Raw genomic sequence first — 22,615 nt, forward strand, 5'->3', positions numbered from 1 at the left:
TTCAGAGCTAGATGCAGAAAAAAATTATATTCAGTTTGCAACCTTATGGAGGTCAGTATAGATGGACTAATAGAGAAAGTCCCACACACTGCTAGAAGGCCAAATATTTTTTCAGAGCTAGATGCAGTTAAAAATTATTTTTAATTTGCAACCTGATGGAGGTCAGTATAGATGGACTAATAGAGAAAGTCCCACACACTGCTAGAAGGCCAAATATTTTTTCAGAGCTAGATGAAGAAAAAAATTATATTCAGTTTGCAACCTGATGGAGGTCAGTATAGATGGACTAATACGACAAGTCCCACACACTGCTAGAAGCCCAAATATTTTTTCAGAGCTAGATGCAGAAAAAAATTATATTCAATTTCCAACCTGATGGAGGTCAGTATAGATGGACTAATAGAATGATGCTATGACCAAAAGATTTTACTTCACTAGGTGCAGTAAATAAATTGGTATTCTATACACAGGTGGTATATCTTGCAACACAGATAGGCTACTCCAGTGACTAACACACTCTGCAATAGGCCAAAAAGGATTAGTTTTGCTAGATTCAGCCAAATGCTGTGAAAAAAACTTGCACAGCACTGGCACAGACCTGCCTGGCAAAAACTGATAGGAACTGATGTAACCTAGTCCTGAAAAGGACTGCAATTACAATTAGTCTTTACTCCCACAATCTATCTATTTAAGAGCACAGACCTGCCTGATAAAAGTCGTAGGAAATGCTGTAACCTAGTCCTTAAAAGTACTGCAATCACAACTCTTCCCTACTCCCAAGCTATCTGTAGATTTGTGCGAAAATTGGCTTGAAATTAACAAGGTATAGCGCACACAGCAACAGCGGTGCCGTCTAACACGCAGCTGCAGCAGTGAGAAAATGGTGGCGACGGGGAAAATGGCTTGGTCTTATAGGGCAAGGACATGTGACATACACTGCCAATGACACATGCCCTTGCTTGTGTGAAAAACAGCAGTTCGCTCCGTGTGTGCGCTGCTGATAGGCTGACAGACTGCACCTCCCCACTGCAAATGCGGGAAAGAGAAAAAAAAATGGAGATCTTCATTATTCCTGCAGAGATCCATCCCCTGCCCCTCCCCTCACCCCGCTGTACACTCAAACTGCGTATTAACATAAATTTTCATCATTACTGAGAAAAAATCCAGTTATGATTTTGGTGCACGAACAGTTATCGAACATAACCTCGAACAGCCGAATTTTTCTCAAATCGTTCGTGTTCGCCGAACGGCTCGAACACCGCCCAAAACAGCTCGAATTTGAGATTGGCGAACAGTTCGAGTAGAACAACGCTCATCTCTATTGTCCACTACTCAGACTACCCTTTCTCAATCAGTATGTTTCCACCAAGTAAAATAACACCTGTATTCACCTCCGGCATGGGTGCGGTTCCAGTGGTGTCGGCACCAGCTCTACCGAAGCAACAATGTCACATGATCCCTGTGGCGAATCATCGTCTGCTTCACTGTCCCGTCCTTCATGAAAAAAAGATGCGCAAACAGTACTGAAGAGGTGCTGGCTAAAGGAGGTACGATCCAAGCAATCATATATTGATAATAACCGCAAATTCTTGGTTGCAAAGAGTGATAATTTTATTATATTTAGTGATGAGCGAACGGGCTTGCCACTGCTCGATACTGGCCAGAGCATCTCACTGCTCGAGATGCTCCGCGCTCGCCGAGTATTTCCGGGGTTGTTCGGCAGGGGCTCGGGTCTCCTCCCTGCATGTTTCGCGCTCTTTACAGAGCCAATGAACATGCAGGGATTGCCTGCCACTCACTGTAATGCCCTAGCCATGTTGGTTGTGGCATTACAGTGATTGGCTGGCGGCATATCATCATCAGGTCTATATCAGACCTGGTGCCGCCATGCTCGTCACAGTCACTATGGATCAGACAGTGTAGGGCGAGCTGCTGCTGTGTCAGGGAGAGATTTACTTGTGTATTAGGTAGTGTATGGAGAAAAACCGTACATTACACATATCCATCTTAACAAACAGTCCTTTTGAGGACTAACTAATCCATCTGCAGAGATATCAGGCAGGCAGTATATACAGGCAGGCAGGGTATATAGCAGACTTCAGTGCATATAGCACAAGAGGCTCCATTCCAATTCTGTCTTCTGCTGCTGTTAGATATTTCTATACAAAGGCCCAGGTCTCAGGGGCCAGGAATACTTTTCTTTGGATCTTAATCCTCATTATTTGCTTAAAAAGCAATCCAGAGAACACAGTTTTTCTGCGCCATTTGCTTGTTGGCACTGCAGAATACAGCCAGGTCCTTTCCATATTACAGCGCTAGAAATCCAGCTATTTAAAACTTTGTTTTCTCCATCACACGGATCACATATACATTTAAAATGGGCAAGGCACGTGGCAAGGGACGGGGAACTGGACGATGGTGATGGTGCATGAAGAGGCCGAGGGCAAGGCCGTGGGCAAGCTGAAATTGTGCCACAACAAATACCCACATCTCGCCTGACCTTCCTTTCCCAATTTCTAGGGGACCGCAGCACATCACTATTGAACACAGAGCAGTGTCAAAAGGTTGTTGGTTGGATAGCTGATAATGTTTCCAGTCACTTAGCCACCACCACCACCACCCTGTCTTCCACACGGTCAAGTCTCTGTAGCCGTGAGTCTGGACCGCATATTCCTCACCCTGATCCTCCTTCCTCCCACCATGCCGAGTACCCAGAGACAACTGATCCCACATTTGGACACTCTGAAGAGCTGTTCACTCTTCCATTTATAGATTCGGGCCTCTTGCCCGGTCCACTTGAAGCGGGGCAAGAGGAGATCGAGTGTATCGATGCCCAAATATTTGAGCAGCCACGGTCACACGAAGGCGATGGTGGGAAAGTGTCACAAGAGGTGGACGATGATGAGACACAATTGCCAGAAAGTCAAGAGGAGGACCAGGGTGCGGAAGTGGAAGACGAGGTGGTGGATGATATAGTAACTGACCCAACCTGGCAGGAGGACATGCAGAGCGAGGACAGCAACACACAGGGGGAGGGAGGCAGAGCACCCCAACAGGCAGGAAGAAGCAGTGTGGTGGCCGCAGACAGAAGGCAGGCAACCGTTCCCCGTAACACCAACACGAAGGAAGTTGCCAGTACAACTGTTAGGTCTTCCCGAGTCTGGTTGTTTTTTAAAGACCGATAACCCCAAAAAGGCCATTTGCACCACCTGCCAGGCCAGCATTATCAGGCAAAACAACCAGCCTGACCACCAGCAGCATGATCAGGCACATGGCAGCAAACACCCGATTTTGTGGGCCGAACCCCAAGGTCCAGGAACAGTGTCTGCAGGTGGCACCATTGCTTCTTCCGCTGTTGTGCATGCAAGCCAATCCCCTGTCCATGGTGCATGTGAAGATGCCTCCTGCTCTGCACCTGTCGTTGCACACTCTCAAGTAGTAGCATCAGGAAGCACGTCCATGTCCTTGTCCCAGTGCAGCGTTTAGTTGTCCATACCCCAGGCCTTGGAACGCAAGCGCAAATATGAAGCCAACGCCCCACAGGCCACACTACTAAATTCTCACATTTCACGACTGCTTGCGCTCGAAATGTTGCCTTTTAGGCTCGTGGAGATGGAAGCATTCCACAACCTGATGGTTCCCGATGGTACTCGGTCCCCAGCCGCCACTATTTCTCTTGGTGTGCCGTACCCGCATTACACAAGCACGTGTCCCAAAACATTAGCCGTGCTCTCAACAACGCAGTTACCGGTAAAGTCCACCTAGCCACGGACACGTGGACAAGTGCTTGTGGGCAGGAACGGTACATCTCGCTGATGACACACTGGGTTAACATAGTGGAAGCCGGGACCCAATCAGACCTTGGGACGGAATATATCCTCCCGACGCCAAGGATTGCGGGCCCTAGGTCAATCAGGGTTGCCCCCACGGTCTACAGTTCCTGCACCTCATCCTCCTCAGCATCCTCCTCCTCTTCAACCTCCATCTCTGAAATGACCACATCAGTCACAAACTGGAAGCACTGCAGCACTGCCTCGGCCAAGCGGCAACAGGCTGTGCTGAAGCTAATATGCTTAGGTGACAAACCACACAATGCTGAAGAGTTGTGGTCAGCTGTGAAAGAGCAGGCAGATCTGTGGCTCACACCGCTGAACCTACAGCCAGGCATGGTCGTGTGTGACAATGGCCGGAACCTGGTGGCGGCTCTGAGGCGAGGCGAGCTCACACACGTACCATGCCTGGCCCATGTGTTTAACCTCGTGGTTCAGCGGTTTCTCAAATCCTACCTGGAGCTGCCGGATCTGCTTGTTAAAGTACACCACCTGTGTGCCCATTTTAGAAAGTCAGCTACAGCTTCTGCCGCCCTTGCTGTGTTTCAGCAGCGTTTGCAGCTTCGGCTCACAGACTGGTGTGTGATGTCCCCACGCGTTGGAACTCTACACTGCAGATGTTGGGAAGAATTTGTGAGCAGAAGATGGCAGTTGTTGAGCACCAGCATCAACAAGGCCGTCAGTATTCAGTTCAGACTCCACATATAAGACCTCAGGAGTGGACATGGATGTCAGACATATGTACCATCCTCCAAAACTTTGAGGACTCCACCAAGATGGTGAGCGTCGATGATGCCATAATTAGCGTCACCATCCCGCTTCTCTGTCTTCTGAAATGCTTTCTGCTCACAATCAAACAGGATGCATTGCAGGCGGAGCACGATGAGATGGAGTAAGGAACCATACAGGGTGATTACACACAGCGAAGCCTCATCTCATCCCAACGTGGATTTGGTGACAATGAGGAACAGGAGGAGGAGGAGGAAGGACAGGAGCTAGTTTCATGCACTATAGACGGTACTACCTGCACAGCTGTCATACCATCTGTTCAGCGTGGATGGCCAGAGGACAGAGAGGAGGAGGAGGAGGAGGAGAGCATGGTCAGTCATCCTCTTGGTGAGGACACGGAAGTCTTGCCTGTTAGTAGTCTGGCACACATGGCTGAGTTTATGTTACGCTGCCTTTCCCATGACCCTCGCATTCTCAAAATTTTGGGTGACAGTTATTACTGGTTGGTGATACTTTGAGACCCATGCTACAAGGAGAACTTTAAATCTCTTATTCTTGAGGCAGACAGGTCTACAAAAATGGGGCTGTACCAGAAGGCCCTTGCTGCGGAACTATTAAAAAAATTCCCATCTGAAAACGCTGGCGGCAAAGGGCACACTTCGTTGGACAACCAAGGAGTACAGGCAAGAGAGACACAACTTCAATCCAGCAGAGGCAGGGGAACACTGTCAAAGTTCTGGGAGAGTTTTCTCAGACCCTCTCATCGCACAGGGCCTGAGGCGCGGGGTACTCTCACAAGGAGTGCAAGGTTTTGGAAGATGCTGAGGGAGTACCTTGCCGACCGTACCTCCATGATTCCTCTGTGCCTTATAATTATTGGGTATCCAAGCTGGATACGTGGAATGAACTGGCTCTCTATGCCTTGGAGGTCCTGGCCTGCCCTGCCACCAGCGTTTTATCAGAGCTGGTTTTTAGTGCCGCTGGTGGAATTATAACTGATAAGCGCATCCGCCTGTCAACTGAAAATGCTGACAGGCTGACTGTTATAGAAATGAACAAGGGCTGGTTGGGCCAGACTTCTCAACACCACCGAATGATAGCAGCGTAACATAAACTCAAATCCAGTGTCTTTTCTTGGGAGGTATATTCCCATGCACCTTTTCACACCCACACATGGGTATACGCTTCCTGATTTTGTCTATTTGCTCTTGTCCTCCTCCTTCTCCTGATTCTCCACCACCATATCACCAGGGTGACTGTGGTCCGTGATGCAACACCCACATAATTTTTTTAAAGGGTGTTTATGATGCCCGTAAAAAATTTTTTTTATACAGTATATTCATGTATACCCCCCAGGGGTAAATGTTTGTCAGCCTATACACTTGTGCGTGGGCATTACAAGTATTAGAGGCCCGCTCCTTTCTAATGGGAACATTTTTTTATGAGGCCCTCCTCCACGTCTCTTCCAAGGGGCATTGAAGTGCCTCCAAATTTTTGGCAGCCCTTTCATTCACTGCATAGGCCAATACTATGGGAGACTCTCTCCTTTCCAATGGGAATTTGTCGTTACTGTGGCCCTGCTCTCTGTGTCTTTAAATTCTTAGTGGGGTTTTTCCTAAAATTGGTCAGCCGTTGGACTCACTGCATACCCTTTAACTGTATAGCAGACCCTCTCCTTTCTAATGGGAACATGTCGTACTTGTTACTGTGGCCCTGCTCTGTGTGTCTTTAAATTCTTAGTGGGGTTTTTCTTACATTTTGTCAGCCGTTGGACTCACTGCATACCCTATAACTGTATAGCAGACTTCTCCTTTCTAATGGGAATTTGTCGTTACTGTGGCCCTGCTCTATGTGTCTTTAAATTCTTAGTGGGGTTTTTCCTAAAATTGGTCAGCCGTTGGACTCACTGCATACCCTATAACTGTATAGCAGACTCTCTCCTTTCTAATGGGAATTTGTCGTTACTGTGGCCCTGCTCTCTGTGTCTTTAAATTCTTGGTGGGGTTTTTCCTAAAATTGGTCAGCCGTTGGACTCACTGCATACCCTTTAACTGTATAGTAGACTCTCTCCTTTCTAATGGGAACATGTAGTACCTTGTTACTGTGGCCATGCTCCATGTGTCTTTAAATTCTTAGTGTTGTTTTTCCTAAAATTGGTCAGCCGTTGGACTCACTGCATACCCTATAACTGTATAGCAGACTTCTCCTTTCTAATGGGAATTTGTCGTTACTGTGGCCCTGCTCTATGTGTCTTTAAATTCTTAGTGGGGTTTTTCCTAAAATTGGTCAGCCGTTGGACTCACTGCATACCCTATAACTGTATAGCAGACTCTCTCCTTTCTAATGGGAATTTGTCATTACTGTGGCCCTGCTCTCTGTGTCTTTAAATTCTTGGTGGGGTTTTTCCTAAAATTGGTCAGCTGTTGGACTCACTGCATACCCTTTAACTGTATAGCAGACCCTCTCCTTTCTAATGGGAACATGTCGTACTTGTTACTGTGGTCCTGCTCTATGTGTCTTTAAATTCTTAGTGGGGTTTCTCCTAAAATTGGTCAGCCGTTGGACTCACTGCATACCCTATAACTGTATAGCAGACCCTCTCCTTTCTAATGGGAACATGTCGTACTTGTTACTGTGGTCCTGCTCTATGTGTCTTTAAATTCTTAGTGGAGTTTCTCCTAAAATTGTTCAGCCGTTGGACTCACTGCATACCCTATAACTGTATAGCAGACCCTCTCCTTTCTAATGGGAATTTGTCGTTACTGTGGCCCTGCTCTATGTGTCTTTAAATTCTTAGTGGGGTTTTTCCTAAAATTGGTCAGCCGTTGGACTCACTGCATACCCTATAACTGTATAGCAGACCCTCTCCTTTCTAATGGGAACATCATAGCTGAATTGAACGAAAACCACAACAACATCAAACTTACGCATAAGTCGGATAGGCGACAGATTGACTTTTTGGATATAAAGATCATGGTACAAGCAGATGATAACATCCATACTGATGTCTTCCGGAAGGAGACCTCAGTAGTGTTGAGCGAGCACTAAAATGCTCCGGTGCTCGAAGCTCGGGCCGAGCTCACTGTGATACTCGGGTGCTTGACGCGTGCAACGAGCCCAATGTTAGTCTATGGGAGACCCGAGTGTTTTTGCGGCGGCACCCCCGGCAATCTGTAGAAAGCCTAAAAAGTGCCAAAAACGATAGTGACAGTGCTCAAATGACATGGGCACAGCATGGGGATCGCCCCAGGAAGCATTTCTGACCCCCAGGTCACTGCTGTCAACAACGTGGTCAGAGGTATTAAGCCACTTTTACGGGCTCACAATAAAACGTTCAAAAACGAAACTGAAACTGCTTCCTGTGAAATATGTTAAGGAACAAACTTTCCAGGGTAAAAACTTGTGTATAAGGTAAAATAAATAACCAAAAACAAAAAAACTCCTCCACACCTTGGGCTATGTTCACAAGTAGCATTTTTTATGTGTTTTTGCACTTTTGTATTGCTTTCAACCGTGACAAATGCATTCACCGGGAAATGTCATTTCAACATTTTACAACCTTATCTGGCCATGTGCTGTGTGACACATGCATACAATGCTGAAAAGACATGGGAACAGCATGGGGAAGACCTCTGGAAGCATCTCTGACACCCAGGTCACTGCCTAAAAGTGTGCCCATCAGAAGTGATCCTTGCCGCATCAGAAGATGCAGACTTGCAACTATCCCCATGCAAGTCCTTGTCCCAGGGCAGTGTTCAATTATACCTCCCCATTCCTTGCAATGCAAGCGCAAGTATGCAGCCTGCCACCCACCCACCCCCAGGCTGCAATACCATACTGCTTTCTTGCTTGCGCTTGAAATGAGGCCTTTTAGGCTTGTGGAAGCAGATGCCGGCCACCATGTCATGGCTGTGTCGGCGGCCTGGTATCCATACTCAGTCCCCAGCCGCCCGGCGGCCGGGTGTCCACACTCGGTCCCCAGCCGCTATGAGGTGGCCCGGTGTCCATACTCGGTCCCCAGCCGCCCCTATTTGTCCCGGTAACCTTCCCCACACTTTTCTTAGCCTGGCCTGCTTTAGGGCAGCATTGGCCGAGCCCACCAGACAACCAGACTCCTCCGGTGGGCCCTGGCTTCTCCATCAGGGGAGTTGAGAGTGCTAAGGTGAGGAGCATGATGATGATGATAGAAGTTAGCATCTGCTTTGTTTTCTTGGAATGCAAGCATAAGTGTGCAGCCTGCCACCCACCCGCCCCCAGGCTGCAATACCATACTGCTAGCTTGCTTGCACTTGAAATGAGGCCTTTTAGGCTTGTGGAGGCAGACGCCGGCCACCATGTCATGGCTGTGTCGGCGGCCTGGCATCCATACTCAGTCACCAGCCGCCCGGCGGCCGGGTGTCCACACTCGGTCCCCAGCCGCCTCTATTTGTCCCGGTAACCTTCCCCACACTTTTCTTAGCCTGGCCTGCTTTAGGGCAGCATTGGCCGAGCCCGCCAGACAACCAGACTCCTCCGGTGGGCCCTGGCTTCTTCATCAGGGAAGTTGAGAGTGCCATGGTGAGGAGCATGATGATGATGATAGAAGTTAGCATCTGCTTTGTTTTCTTGGAATGCAAGCATAAGTGTGCAGCCTGCCACCCACCCACCCCCAGGCTGCAATACCATACTGCTAGCTTGCTTGCACTTGAAATTGGGCCTTTTAGGCATGTGGAGGCAGAATCTGGCCACCACGTCATGGCTGCGTCGGCGGCCTGGTATCCATACTCAGTCCCCAGCCACCCGGCGGCCGGATGTCCACGCTTGGTCCCAAGCCGCCAGGGGGCGGCCGGGTATCCATAAACGGTCCCCAGCCGCCCCTATTTGAAGGACAGCCTAACCACAAACATGTGGACAAGTGAATGTGGCCAGGGATGGTCCATCTCCCTGACGCCTTCACACGAGGTTAATATTGTGGAATCCGGGACACAGTTGGAATGCAACACGTCCTCCAGACATAGAGGATTGCGGGTCCTGGGTCAATCAGGCTTCAACACAAAGTTCAGAAGATAGACAGCAGCAGTGGTCGGCCTCCTACACAATGAGTAAATTATTCATGATCATGAGGCCATCCATCTCCTTAGCTTTCTGTTCATTGGAATGCAAGCGCATGTATGTAGTAGCGGCTAGGCCTGAGGTGGTCAGCGTTTTGGCGCATATCCTACCTCCTCCGAGGATTGCTGGATGTTTTCCTGCTACTATCCCAGTTCTATGACTCCCGTTAAAACAAAGCTTCAGGTGATGAATGATGGATGAGGTGGTGGCAAAGGAGAAAGAGCAGGAGGAACAGGGACCATTCACATCAATATCAGGCCAGTCGACCACACATGTCTTGTAGGATATGTTTCTGTACCAAAAGGAGCAGTTCGGCTGCACAGTTATAGGGCATACAGTGAGTGCAATGCCTACCAAAAATTTTGAGGCACTCCATTGCCCCTTGGAAGTGACATGGAGGTCAGAGGGCCTTAACTAAACCGTTTTTTCCATTTATAGCAACTGGGTCTCCAGTACACTCTTGGCCTAAGCAGTGAATTGAAGGCTTTCCAAAAATTATGAGGAACTGCAATGCCCCTTGAAACAGACGTGGATTACAGCGTACTAAAAACCTTTTACCCATTATTGGGGAGTGGGTCTCCCTTAGTGTTCGCCTATGCATTGAAAAGCAAAAGCTGACTAAAATTAGGAGGAAATGCAATGCCCGTTGGAATAGTCGTGGAGGTTAGAGTTAATTAAAAACAACATTTCAATGCCTGTTGGAAGAGCTGTGGAGTTCAGAGTGGTTTAACAAGACGGTTTTAATGCCCCTTGGAAGAGTGGTGGAGGTCGCAGTGGAATAAAAAGACAATATTAATGCCCCGTAGAAGAGACGTGGAGGTCACAGTAGCTTAACAAGACGGTTTTAATGCCCCTTGGGAGAGTGGTGGAGGTCGCAGTGGAATAAAAAGACAATATCAGTGCCCCGTGGAAGAGACGTGGAGGTCACAGTAGCTTAACAAACGGTTTTAATGCTCCTTGGAAGAGTGGTGGAGGTCGCAGTGGAATAAAAAGACAATATCAATGCCCCTTGGAAGAGTGGTGGAGGTTGCAGTAGCTTAACAAGACGGTTTTAATGCCCCTTGGAAGAGACGTGGAGGTCACAGTAGCTTAACAAGACGGTTTTAATGCCCCTTGGAAGAGATGTGGAGGTCACAGTAGCTTAACGAGACGGTTTAAATGCCCCTTGGAAGAGACATGGAGGTCACAGTGGAATAAAAAGACAATATCAATGCCCCTTGGAAGAATGGTGGAGGTCCCAGTAGCTTAACAAGACGGTTTTAATGCCCCTTGGAAGAGTGGTGGAGGTCGCAGTAGCTTAACAAGATGGTTTTAATGTCCCTTGGAAGAGACGTGGAGGTCAGAGTGGTTTAACAAGACAGTTTTAATGCCCCTTGGAAGAGACGTGGAGTTCAGAGTAGCTTAACAAGACGGTTTTCATGCCCCTTACAAGAGCCATGCAGTACAGCATATTAAAAACATTATTCCCATTATTGGGGAGTGGGTCTCCCATAGCCTTTGCCTATGCCTTCCAAGCAAAAGCTGCCAAAAATTAGGACAGAGGAACTTGCAATGCTGGCAAAACAATAGCCATGCAGTGCTGCATATTCAAAACATTCCCATTATTGGGGATTGGATCTCCCATAGCCTTTGCCTATGCCTTCCAAGCCAAAAGCTGCCAAAAATTACGACGGAGGAACTTGCAATGCTGGCAACACGGACCACAGTCACCCTTGTGGTATAGTGGTGGTGGAGGCTGGGGATAAGGAGAAGAGCAAAATACAGCCGAAATGAGGAAGCGTATACCCATGTGTGGGTGTGAAGCGGTGCATGGGAATACACCTCCCGAAATAACACAGTGGATTTGACTTTATGTTACTCTGCTGTCATTTGGTGGTGATGAGAAGTCTGGCCCAATCCAGCCCTTTTTCATTTTGATAAGGGTCAGCTTGTCAGCATTGTCAGTTGACAGGCGCTTATCAGTTATAATTCCCCCAGCGGCACTAAAAACACTCTCCGATAACATGCTAGCGGCAGGGCAGGCCAGGACCTCCAAGGCGTACAGAGCGAGTTCATTCCAAGTGTCCAGCTTGGATATCCAATAATTAAAAGGCACAGAGGAATCACAGAGGACGCTGGTACGGTCGGCAAGGTACTCCATCACCATCTATTGAAACTTTCCACTCCTTGTGAGAGTACCCCGCGCCTCAGGGCCTGTAAGCTGGGCGGGTCTCAGAAAACTGTCCCAGAATGTTGACAGTGTTCCCCTGCCTCTGCTGGATTGGAGTTGCATCTCTCTCGCCTGTACGCCTTGGTTGGGCAACGAACTGTGACCTCTGCCGCTAGAGTGTTCAGATGGGAATTTTTTTAACAGTTCTGCAGCAAGGGCCTTCTGGTACTGCCCCATTTTTGTAGACCTTTCCACCTCAGGAATAAGAGAGTGAAAGTTCTCCTTGTAGCGGATGTCTAAATGTGTCACCAACCAGTAATGACTGTCACCCAACATTTTGACAACGTGAGGGTCACGGTTAAGGCAGCGTAACATAAAGTCAGTCATGCGTGCCAGACTGGTAACGGGCAAGACTTCCGTGTCCTCAACAAGATGACGACTCACCATGCTCTCCTCCTCCTCCTCCTCTCCCCTGTCCTCAGGCCACCCACGCTGAACCGATGGTATGACAGTTGTACAGGTACTACAGTCTACAGCGCATGATACCAGCTCCTGTTCTTCCTCATCCTCCTCCTCCTCCTCTCCCTCATTGTCCCCCAATGCACGTTGGGATGAGATGAGTCTGGGCTGTGTGTAATCGCCCACTATGGCTTCTTGATCCATCTCATCATACTCTGGCTGCAATGCCTCCTCTTTAATTCTCTGCAGAGAGCGTTGCAAAAGACATTCAAGTGGGATGCTGACGCTAATGATGGCATCATCACCACTCACCATCTTGGTGGACTCCTCAAAGTTTGTCAGGATGGTACATATGTCAGACATCCAGGTCCACTCCAGAGGTCTTATGTGTGGAGTCTGACCTGAATATCTACGGCCTTGTTGCAGCTGGTACTCCACAACTGCTCTCTTCTGCTCACAAATCCTTTGCAACTTGTGGAGGGTAGAGTTCCAACGTGTGGGAACATCACACACCAGTCGGTGTGCCGGAAGCTGCAAACACTTCTGCAACACAGCAAGGGCGGCGGAAGCTGTACCCGACTTCCGAAAATGAGCTGACAGGCGGCGTACTTTGATGAGCAGATCTGGCAACTCGGGGTACAATTTAAGAAACTGCTGAACCACGAGGTTAAGCACATGAGCCAGGCATGGTACGTGTGTGATCTCACCTCGCCTCAGAGCCGCCACCAGGTTACGGCCATTGTCACACACGACCATGCCTGGATGTAGGTTCAGCGGTCTCAGCCGCAGATCTGCCTACTCTTTCACAGCTGTCCACAACTCACAAGCAGTGTGAGGTTTATCACCTAAGCTTATGAGTTTCAGCACAGCCTGTTGCCGCTTGGCTGAGGCAGTACTGCAGTGCTTCCAGCTTGTAACTGATGTGGTGATATCTGAGATGGAGGCTGAACATGAAGAGGAGGAGGAGGATGATGCTGTTGACGTGAGAAATGATGATGATGACATGGACGTGGACGTTGATGCTGTTTCTTGAGAAACTTCCATAACAAGTGAAGACTGAGAGGAGGGGGCATCTTTGCATGCAAAATTGACAGGGGATTGCCTTGCACGCACAACAGGGGGTTCTCTTACATGCACAACAGTGGAAGAAGCAGTGGTGACACCCGCTGACACTGGTCGTGGACCCTGGGGTTTGCCCCACAAAGTCGAGTGCTTTGCTGACATGTGCCTGATCATGCTGGGGGTGGTCAGGCTGGTAGTTTTGTCACCCCTGCTGATGCTGGCAAGGCAGGTGGTACAAATGGCCTTTTTAGGGTTATCAGCAGAGTCTTTAAAAAAATTCCAGACTCTGGAAGACCTACCGGTTGTACTGGCAACGTCCCTCTTGTTGGTGTTACGGGGAACTGTTGCCCGCCTTCTGTGTGCGGCCACCTCACTGCTTCTTCCTTCCTGTTGGGGTACTCTGCCTCCCTCCCCCTGTGTGCTGCTGGCCTCGCTCTGCGTGTCCTCCTGCCACGTTGGGTCAGTTACTAGATCGTCCACCACCTCCTCCTCTTCCACTTGCGCACCACGATCCTCCTCCTCACTTCCTGGCAATTGTGTCTCGTCATCATCCACTTCTTGTGACAAATTGTCAGCGTCGACTTCCTCTGGCCGTGGCTGTTCAAATATTTGGGCATCGCTACATGAGATCTCCTCTTCCACCACTTCAAGCGGAGCAGGCGAGGGGCACAAATATGGAAATGGACCAGTGAACAGCTCTTCAGAGTGTCCAACTGTGGGATCAGTTGCTGTCTGACGACACTCGGCATGGTGGGAGGAAGGAGCATCAGGGTGAGGAGGAGTATGCGGTCGAGACTCACGGCTACTAAAACTTGACCGTGTGGAAGACAGACCGGAGGTGGGGGTGCCCAGGTAACTGGAAGTATTATCTGCTATCCAATTAATAACCTGTTCACACTGATCAGTTCACAATACTGGTGTTGTAGTGTGCTTCCCTAGTAATTGGGTCAAGTAGTGGGAGCGAGAAGTTGTGGCTGTTGGTTGTGGCACATTTTCACCTTGACTACGGCCCAGTCCTCTACACGCACCATCACCAGAATGTCCAGTTCCACGTCCCTTGCCACGCGCCTTGCCCATTGTAAATGAATTAAAATAGCTTACACTCGCACTATCAATGGAAAAAGGGTACTAAAAAGGAGATTAGAACCGTGGAAGAGGAAAACCACAGTTCTATTTCTCTGGCATACACCAGAATCTTTTAAACAGATATATTTGTGTCTGAACAGTCAGGGAGACACTATAACTGTTTTTTTTGTGTAAAAAAGTCCAAAAGCTGAATAATACAGAGATTTGAACCATGGAACTGCAAAACCAAACTTTTCGTTATCTGGCCTACACCAGAATATTTTAAACAGATATATTTGTGTCTGAACAGTCAGGGAGACACTATTACTGTTTTTTTACGGAAAAAATGCCAAAAGCTGGATAATACTGAGATTTGAACCGTGGAACTGCAAAACCAAACTTCTAGTTATCTGGCCTACACCAGAATATTTTAAACAGAAAAATTTGTGTCTGAACAGTTAGGGAGACACTATTACTGTTTTTTTTTACGGAAAAAAGGCCAAAAGCTGGATAATACAGAGATTTGAACCATGGTACTGCAAAACCAAACTTCTAGTTATCTGGCCTACACCAGAATATTTTAAACAGATATATTTGTGTCTGAACAATCAGGGAGACACTATTACTGTTTTTTTTTTACGGAAAAAAGGCCAAAAGCTGGATGATACTGAGATTTGAACCGTGGAACTGCAAAACCAAACTTCTAGTTATCTGGCCTACACCAGAATATTTTAAACAGATATATTTGTGTCTGAACAGTCAGGGAGACACTATTACTGTTTTTTTTTTACGGAAAAAAGGCCAAAAGCTGGATAATACTGAGATTTGAACCGTGGAACTGCAAAACCAAACTTCTAGTTATCTGGCCTACACCAGAATATTTTAAACAGATATATTTGTGTCTAAACAGTCAGGGAGACACTATTACTGTTTTTTTTATGTAAAAAAGGCCAAAAGCTGGATAATACAGAGATTTGAACTGTGGAACTGCAAAACCAAACTTCTAGTTATCTGGCCTACACCAGAATATTTTAAACAGATATATTTGTGTCTGAACAGTCAGGGAGACATTATTACTGTTTTTTTTTATGTAAAAAAGGTCAAAAGCTGGATAATACAGAGATTTGAACCGTGGAACTGCAAAACCAAACTTCTAGTTATCTGGCCTACACCAGAATATTTTAAACAGATATATTTGTGTCTGAACAGTGAGGGAGACACTATTACTGTTTTTTTTTATGGAAAAAAAGGCCAAAAGCTGGATAATACTGAGATTTGAACCATGGAACAGCAAAACCAAACTTCTAGTTATCTGGCCTACACCAGAATATTTTAAACAGATATATTTGTGTCTGAACAGTCAGGGAGACACTATTACTGTTTTTTTTTTACGGAAAAAAAGGCCAAAAGCTGGATAATACAGAGATTTGAACCGTGGAGCTGCAAAACCAAACTTCTAGTTATCTGGCCTACACCAGATATATTGGTGTCTGAACAGTCACAGACACACTCAATTTTTTTTTTTTTGGGGGGGGGAAACCAAAAGGTTAATAAGATGCGTATTTGTACAGTCTGACTGAGGAAAAAAAAAAATACAGGATTTAGATGAAAAAAAAGGATTTTTCCTGGCCCCTGAGACCGGGGGATAAGTCTAGCAATTTGACCAGCAGGAGCACACAGGACTGTAATGCACTGTTTGTTGGTATAACCACTGCGTCTCCTATACAGCCTGCCTGCCTGCCTGATATCTGGGATGGATATTAGTCCTGAGAAGGATTGTTTGTTTGATTTGGCAGCCTTTAGAGACCCTACACTAACTATTTTGCACTATATATCTCTCCCTAACTCAGCAGCACTCTCCCTACACTGTCTGATCCCGGGCGACTGTGTCCAAGATGGCGGCGCCCGGTTTTAAATACTCGAGGTGACGCTGTGCGGCCAGCCAATCACTGTAATGCCCACAAACAACATGGCTGCGGCATTACAGTGACTGGCTGGCAATCCCTGCATGTTCATTGGCTCTGTAAAGAGCGCCAAACGTGCAGGGCGGAGACCCGGAAATGCTCGGTGCTCGCCGAACATCCCGAGATGCTCGGGCGAGTACCGAGCAGTGTCGAGCATGCTCGCTCAACACAAGACCTCAGTCAACGCACTTTTGCATGCCACCTCCGCCCACTTTTCCTCCACCATACAGGCTATCCCTATAGGTCAATTCTTGCGCATGAAAAGAATTTGTTCTAAGCCTGAATTATTTGAAAAACAATCTCAGGATTTGAACGAACGGTTCATGGCCAGGGGTTATAGCAAACGTAGTATTAAGAGGGGATACAACAGGGCTAAAAACACCAATCGTATTCAACTCCTGTCTGGTTGTAACAATAGACATAAACGGGGCCCTATGAGTAGTCCACCTGTTAGGTTCATAGCCACGTTTAACAATCGATGGAAGGATATCTGCAATATTTTGGGTAAACATTGGTCTGTTTTAAAAACTGACCCTAATATCCGCAAATTTCTACCAGAGAGACCACTGCTCACGGCGAGAAGGAGCAAAAATATTAAGGATCTACTTGTGAGAAGTCACTACGTCTCAAATCCTTCTCCTCCATTCTTTACGGACAAGCAGAGACTTGGCTGTTTCCCATGCGGCTCATGTTTGGCCTGCCGTAATATTGTCTTACGACAACATTTTGCTCGGCAGAAGGTAGGGAATTTAAAATTATGAGATACATTGCGTGTAGCACGACTCATGTCGTGTATCACACCACTTGCCCATGTGGCTTGATATACGTGGGCCTTACGTCCCGCGAATTACGTGTCCGTACACGGGAACATGTAAGGGACATACGTGCAGCAGCTAAAGTGAAGGACATATCATTGCTTAAGACCATACCTCGGCACTTTAGGACCCACCATGACTGCGATCCAGATGGCCTCAGAGTCAGGGGCATCGATCGCATCCATGGTGGTGCCAGGGGTGGAGACCTTAAAAAACTACTGGCCCAACTTGAGTGTCGGTGGATAGTCAAACTAGGTACTATGATCCTGTCTGGTTTGAATGAAAAATTTAGTTTTTCACCATTTTTATGACTTTGACTTTCATTCAAATTCTTGAATAATCCTTTCTTTTCCCTCCCCTTTCTATCCTTCTACCCCGCTACCCCATTTTTTCCTTCCCTTTCTCCCCTCTTTTCCCTCATTGCATCCCCTTTTTATTGGTGTGCTAGATTTGCCACCCTGGTATTGCCTTTTAATTTATTAATTTTGTATGTTCTGCGTTTTTTTTATTTTATTCAGAAGTCTCTCTTTTCTATGGTGTCCGCCATCAACCCAGCTTCTTTGTGTCTGACTCTTCTTTGTCCATCATGGAAAGCATCTTGGCCTTTTGAATACCATCTGCGGCAGTACTCTACTTTCTAGGATTGGATATTATGTTTATGCTGTATATCAATTTGTGCTGATTATATGTGTTGAATCTTTATTATTTTGCTATGCACATTTCCATATTATATACTGTACTGCATTTTATTTATATATTGTTCCGGAGTCCTTGAGTACAAGGGTTTCTGCATAATATACTTGCAACACATAATTACAAACCTTGTCAGACACACTGCAGCTTTAAGTGCGGTACCACCAGGGTGCGCATGCGCACGGTGTTCCCTATATGTCCTGTTCCCAATGGCATCAGTACGACGCGATGTGTGTCATTGACGTCATGGGAAGTATTCTTCCTGACACGCACACTCATGTGATCTGCCGAATGGGACGGAAGTGACGTCGGAGACTCCGCCCCCATGCGCCGTTCCAGTGATGGCTATTCGCACACATGCTTGTAGCGGCATATATATAAAACCCCATCTGGCACATAGAACATACAGGCCCCCCGACGAAGCCTACACGAAATGCGCGTAGGGGCTACTGTTTCAGACAAACTTGGCACTGCAGCACTTTATGGGTGAGTCTATTTACTTTATACGCCACAGTGCTTTTCTGAACACATGGCCACTTTGGCTAGTATTGGGGTTTTATTAACATTCATTGTTACAAGGACTGTATAATCACCTCCATATATACACCCTCATCATCCCCCATATATGAAAGATGTCTTCTTTGATCTTAATAGGTGTCTAGACACCCTATGTGCAATATTATACTTTGTTAAACATAAGTGCCAAAGTAGTCACACATTTGTGTCTTTTAAACATTCACTTTTCACCATTATGATAATATTTCAGTTTTTTAATTGATTTCAATAAATGTCATTATGTTTTACATGCATTACTGTTGTACTGCCTCCTTTTCAGGTTATAAATCCCTAGTGTTTCATATTGTTGTTCATTTCTAGTTCGGGAGGACCCTTGTGGTTACCATGGTCTCTACTTATTTTAATAATTCCATTCTATTCTATACCCTACAACTGTATAGGAGACCCTCTCCTTTCTAATGGGAACATGTCGTACTTGTTACTGTGGCCCTGCTCTATGTGTCTTTAAATTCTTAGTGGGGTTTTTCCCAAATTTTGGCAGCCCTTGCAGTCACAGCATGGGCATTACCACTATAGGAGACTCGCTCCTTTATAATGGGAACTTTTTTTTACTGAGACCCTCCTCTATGTCTTTTCAAAGGGGTATTGGCTTGCGTCCAAATTTTTGGCAGCCCTAGCAGTCACTGGATATGCAATAACAGTATAGGAGACCCACTTGTTAATAATGGGAACAAGAAAGCACAGCCGGCTGATGGCTCTCTAACAATAGCTAGGGCCGACTGCTGGCCTTTTAAAAATAGTAAGGGCCGTCTGATGGCCCTATAAAAATAGGCTTTATGACTTTTAGAGTCCCTCCATCATAAATAAAACAGGATGTGTCTGATGATGTATCACACACCACATTGCCAGATAAGGTTGTAAAATGTTAAAATGACATTTCCCGGTGAATACATTTGTCTTAAAAAATAACGTAAAAAACCCAAAACAATAGGATATTTCTTTAGTATAAAAAACAGCGTCTCCAATTTAACCTCAATGTAATCACATTGTTCAGCTCCTGCACCTCCTCCTCCATCTCCGAAATGACCACATCAGTCACAAGCTGACAGCATTGCAGCACTGCCTTGGCCAAGCGGCAACAAGCTGTGCTGAAGATAGCATGCTTAATGTTTAATTGACAATTTTGCCCAGCGCTGCAGAGTTGTTGAAAGCTGTAACACAGCAGCCTGATCTGTGGCTCTCACTGCTGAACATACAGCCAGGCATGGTCGTGTGTGACAATGGGCGGAACCTGGTGACAGAGAAATGACAGCCGGAGTAGATACGGTTTCCCTCTATGCCAGTACTTTCACCAAGCTAAATACAACTCTCAGCAAAAAAAGCTGTGGACTGGCTCTGTACCGTCTCTGGTCACATTCACCTGTCCACGTGTTTGTGGGTAGGCAGTCCTTCCCAGTAAGTGCACTGGGGAGGGCACGGGTAATGTTGTGGGACCCGTGCTTGTGGAAGGCGGAGACGATACCGGGAGAAATAGTGGCAGCTGGGGACCGAGTATGGACACCCGGCCGCCGCCGGCATGAGGTTGTGAAAAGCTTCCGCTTCCACAAGCCTAAAAAGCCATATTTCAAGTGCAAGCAGCTGCCCAGAAATCTGGCAGTTTAGTGTTGCGGCCTGTGGTTGGGTGGGTGGCTGGCTGCATACTTGCGCTTGCATTCCAAGTAACAGAAAACTAAGCAGATGGTGGCCTCTATCATCATCATCACCTCACCTCGGCACTATGAACTCTTCTGAAGGAGAAGCCAGGGCCCACTGGAGGAGTCTCCGGTTCTCTGGTGGGCCCGTCCAACCCTGCCGAGAAGCAGCCCTGGCTAAGAAAAGTGTGGGGGAAGGTTCCCGGACACTCTATGGCTGCTTTTTTAATGTGGATCGGACATGCTTATGCATATTATTTCTTAAACCGCATTGCAGATAGGGCCATTGTCCAACTCTGTATTCTTGAAATTAAATGCGCAAAGAAAGATGTTTGTGTGTCAAAGCACCACCGACAAGTGCGAGTTGATGTTGGATGGGTTGCCATTGCTTCTGCAACAAGCTGCATTAGAAGACTTCCTGGGAGAAATGACACCCAGGGTAGATACAGTTTCCCTCTATGTCAGTCCTTTCACCGAGCTAAATACAACTCTCAGCAAAAAAAGCTGTGGACTGGCTCCGTACCGTCCCTGGCCACATTCACCTATCCACGTGTTTGTGGTTAGGCGGTCCTTCCCAGTAAGTGCGCTGGGGAGGGTACGGGTAATATTGTGGGACCCGTGTTTGTGGAAGGCGGAGAAGATACCGGGAGAAATAGTGGCGGCTGGGGACCAAGTATGGACACCCGGCCGCCGCCGGCATGAGGTTATGAAAAGCTTCCGCCTCCACGAGCCTGAAAGGCCACATTTCAAGTGCAAGCATCTGTCAAAAATTTGGCAGTATATTAATGCAGCCTGTGGGTGGGTGGGTGGCTGGCTGCCTGCATACTTGCGCTTGCATTCCAAGGAATGGGGTAGGGAAAACTGAACGCTGCACTGGGACAAGGACGTGGACGGTGATTGTTGCAAGCCTGCAACGACAGGTGCAAGGCGGGAGGCATCTTCGCATGCGTCACTTATGATGGGCACACTTTTAGGCAGTGACCTGGGAGTCATAAATGCTTCCAGAGGTCTTCCCCATGCTGTTCCCATGTCTTTTCAGCACTGTATGCATGTGTAAGCATTATTGAAAAGGAGGCTTGGAACGCAGGGAAAACTGAGCGGACCTAAAATGTAGGGGCTACAGGGCGAATCGAGTCTAAAATGGAGTGGCTGTAGGGTGGACACCTTAATTCAGGTCATAGAGCGCAGAAAGAAGAAAGAGGCACTTGCACAGCTTTACAGCAGTGAATACCTATTATAATAGGGCATAAGGAGAGAAGGACAATACCTTCTAACACCAAAAGGAATTATACTCCAGATACAAAGTGGGGAGAGTAATCTTTATGATGGATAATGTTTAATATACGAATAAAAAGGAGAAATAAGAATAAAAAAAATAATAATAAAAATAAAAGGAAAAGAAAAAATAAGGAAAAAATAAGGAAAAAATAAAGAAAAAATAAGGTGTCCACCCTACAGCCACTCCATTTTAGACCCGCTTCGCCCTGTAGCCCCTACATTTTAGGTCCGCTCAGTCTTCCCTGCGTTCCAAGCCTCCTTTTCAATAATGCTTCCGCCGGAAGCCCTCAGCAGCACTTACATTTAAGATCCACTGCCACCAATGTCTCCCACACACCGGAGAAGTGGCATGAACGCAAGTTCACACTACCACACCACTAATAAGGTATAGTCTACTTGTCTTTCCCATCTCTTATACTAGTGATCCTCCTATAGTTCCTACTGGTACTCCAACACGATACCTCTCATCCCCTGCATTATTGAGCCTCCTACAGATCCCACTGGTGCTTTAACAACGATCTTTTATTTTTGATTTCTTATCTCTCCAGGTCTTTGCCAAGCCAGTATTTCCATTTATCCACTAAGCTTCATCCCCTTTGGATGCAGTATATAGGTTAGTATGTTTAGATATTGAGTGCCCATATTTTACTACTGTGATATATTTCATCTAGGGACATATAGGGATTCCCTACCCTTTTCCCTATCCCAAGTACCCCTTTTACTACTACTCGTGTCTGGCTGTGTACTCTTAAATGATTATCGATTTATTTATTTGCACATGGTGTAACTATGTATATTTGTATATATGTAATTATAAAACTTTTCTTTAAATTCTATGACACCCTATTAATGTTTCTTAATTGTCTCTTTTAGCGATGTTTTTGAAAAAGGCCTATCCAGGTCGAAATGTCATGTATTGCTACTAAGCACCTTTTTTCTACGGTGTGGTGTTGTAAAATAATAAAATTATCACTCTTTGCAACCAAAAATTTGAGTGCGGCTATTAATATGTGCTTCTGACAAAGCAGACATCTGGAGAAAGTGAGAGCTGCGGAGATACTCACCGCAGGTGAGTGTAGGTGTTATTATTTTACTTTGTGTAAGCATAATGATTGAGACGGGGTTGTTTGAGTAGTGGACAATCCCTTTTAAATTATTTTTTCTAGACACTACTAAAAGATAACTGATATGATAAACAATACTAACTTGATATCTCGATGGAAACACTATATCTGGGATATATAAAGTTATTATTATTATTTTCTAGCGCCAA

This window comes from Phyllobates terribilis, unplaced genomic scaffold (assembly GCF_046119375.1).
Source record: "Phyllobates terribilis strain yellow unplaced genomic scaffold, ASM4611937v1 Scaffold_9__5_contigs__length_417890890, whole genome shotgun sequence".
In the NCBI taxonomy this organism is placed as follows: Eukaryota; Metazoa; Chordata; class Amphibia; order Anura; family Dendrobatidae; genus Phyllobates; species Phyllobates terribilis.